Source organism: Macaca mulatta, chromosome 20 (genome assembly GCF_049350105.2).
Source record: "Macaca mulatta isolate MMU2019108-1 chromosome 20, T2T-MMU8v2.0, whole genome shotgun sequence".
Classification (NCBI taxonomy): domain Eukaryota; kingdom Metazoa; phylum Chordata; class Mammalia; order Primates; family Cercopithecidae; genus Macaca; species Macaca mulatta.
The window spans coordinates 68,456,004-68,458,754 of NC_133425.1; the positions used below are offsets into that span (position 1 = coordinate 68,456,004).

A 2,751-nucleotide genomic window follows, 5' to 3' on the forward strand; every position below is an offset into this window, starting at 1 on the left:
TGAGTTTCTTTTGTTATGAGCGAGATTGACTCATTTGCGAGTTTACATAACAATATATTTACACCGCCCTGTAGCTCAGTACCCTGCTTCTGTACACCTGGCTCTCGGGTGGTGACTCATCCTTACCCTCTGGTACCTGACTGGCACACCTACTCTTTTCCCGTGGTCCAAAGTGCTTTGCTTCTAGAACCTTCTAGCTGCTTCTAAGCATCTTTGCTGCCATCGTACACAGCAAAACAGCTGCCCTCTCTGAGGCTCGAACTCAGGACCTTCAGATTATGAGACTGACGCGCTGCCCACTGCGCTAAGAGGGCGGCCTTTACCTGCGTAAGGTTTCTACCTTCTATAATAAAACGCCTGCAGCCCCTTGCACTCACAGAGTCGCCCCTGCAAGGTCGGCCTCTGCAGGGAGCAGCCCCTGGTCTCACCCTGGGCTTGTGCGCACACCTGGGGACACGTGGGTGGGAAGGTAGCTCTTGCAGCCACGGAGCGGCCTGGGCTCAGGGAACGAGCCCCGCGCAGGGAAGAAAGCTGCCTGCCGGTCGCAGCTTCGTGGGGACTAGGACCCGAGACACCACAGCTCACCGAGAGGCAGTGAGGCCCAGCGGTGTGTATGGGATACCCGGCGGGCAGACTCTGGGCACGGCCAGGTGGGGACAAGCTCCGAGGTGTGACCAGGCCGGGGTGCAGGGGAAGCGGAGGACGAGCGCCTGGGTCTGGTGCAAGCGGCGGGGGTGGTGAGGACTGGCGAGCATGGGAGAGGAGGCTGCAAGGGGTGACCCCAGTAGGGGTCTTCAGTCTCCAGGGCGACGGCCGCTTGATTGGGCTGGAGAGGGGCTCGCGTGGCTGCCAAATGCAGGGTCCCAGGGTGGACTGAGGCTGGAGCGTGCGACGTCAGCCGCGGTTGGCGTCAGGGGCGACCCCGGAGCAAGGGGTGGGTAGGGCCCTGGGGAGCAGGAGGGCATGGCAGACGGGCAGGAGGGCGGAGAAGGGGTATGGGGTGTGAAATCTCCAAGCCCAGGCCCTGAAGTCGGGGTGGGGCGAGGTGGAAGCAGGGAGGGAAGGTTCCAGAAGATTCTTGGACGTGAATTCAGTCGGCAAATGGAGGGAAGAAGTTATGGTTGCCTTGGACTTGCCGATTCTTTTTTTTTTTTTTTTTTTTTTTTGCATCCCGCGCTTTTCTTTTTCTCTCTTATTTTTCAAATACTCTTGCTTCCTGGTTACACATAGGGGCCTCTCATTTTGAAGGGCAGCAGAGTCGCACTGCTCCCTCAGAGCAGGGCTCTCCAATTTATTGTCACATGAAAAGATGACAGGAATAAAGGGTGCGGGGAGGGATGGGCGAGTGGATAGGTGGGTGGAGGGAACTCTCCCCATCTCAAGATTCCCTCCTCACTCTTTCAGGGAAATTACTGGCTCAGGGAGTCTTTACCCCATCCCATTGCCCAAAAACCATCCTGGGTAAGATGACGACGTTGAACTTGCCGGCTTACTCATTCTCTAAGCCCTTGTGACATTTTTGCTTGTTTTCACCAGATAACCAATCATATATTTCAATACCTGATAGGACTAGTCTCTTCTACCCCCAACCCCCAACGCACACACCTGCTCTTCTGTTCGGGTTTCGGTGCTCCTTTGGGAACTGGTTTCGGGTGATTTCTTGCACAGTGGTCACTCTGATTCTTCCTTCTCTGATCTCCTAGGGCACGTGGTGACTAGCACATCCCAGGGTTTGAGGGGGTTCTCAGTTGTTCTCTGTGTGTCAGTCCTATCTTCTCCATTAGGGTGGGACCTCTGCAATCCACAGACAGGATCTGAGCCACCACTGGGCGGGCCACATTCCACGTGCCCAGAGGTATGGGGAAAGGGGGGCTCTGGATCCCACCCTCAAGTTGCCCTCTGCTGGTGTCTCCATTCCAGGTTCAGCGCAGGAGGGAGAGTGTGAAGGGAGGAAAGCACTGCCCGGAGTCTATGTCCTGGGTGTGGTTCTCTATGCCACCAGCCAGCCTTGAATTTGGGGCTCCCCTCCTGTTCATCTTGGGGTCATACACACACTGCCCTGGGGAGCGGATGGACAGGCAGCATCCCCAGTAGGGGTGGTTCCCAGGTGCTCTGAAAAGCTGCTCAGCCAGAGAAGCTATAGAGGGAAGGAATGTAGTTAGTTCTAGCAATCCCTTTAAACACATTTTTCAAGATGTCAGTGCTCCTAACCTTGAGTGGCTTCCCCCAGCCTTTGGGGAAATATTCCACAGGGCCCTGCAAGGACAAGGCCAGCCCATACTCTCCCACCCGGATGAAACAGGCCATGCACTTCCACGGACCCGTGCAAACCTTCCTGCCATCCTCCCACTTACCCAGTTCTACTCCAGCATTCGTGGTCCACAAAACCCTTCCTTCTGGGTTCCCCTTGCCACAGTGGCCTAGAACTAGCAGGGAATGTTCTTTCTCTGCTACTTCTTTGTGCCTTTCCTCTTTCCCTGAGCTGACTTCTCTTTCATAGGGGCAGAGGCTGGTATGGAGTTTTCTGAATCCCTTGCAGCATGTATGCAGGAAGAAGGTTTTGCGTATTGATTTGTGAAATGTCGAGATTGTAGACAGTTCTATGTAGGAAGCAGAGATCTGAGCGTTCAGTGTTAGGGGTGGGTGTGTGAGGCTGGGTGTGTGGTGAGAACAGGAGACATGGACAATGCCGGGGGCAGGGGTGGCTGTGAGATGAGGCTGGCATGATCAACGGGGAGGGGGGAAGCAGTG

The 2,751-nt window shown here is 55.5% G+C and overlaps 1 non-coding gene across 1 annotated transcript; it reads right to left on the reverse strand.

The window, feature by feature from the left end:
- Positions 1-241: 241 nt before the first annotated feature.
- Positions 242-314, reverse strand: TRNAM-CAU (transfer RNA methionine (anticodon CAU)). The gene has a single exon. It is a non-coding gene; the product is annotated as a tRNA-Met (tRNA).
- Between the last annotated feature and the right edge of the window lie 2,437 nt (positions 315-2,751).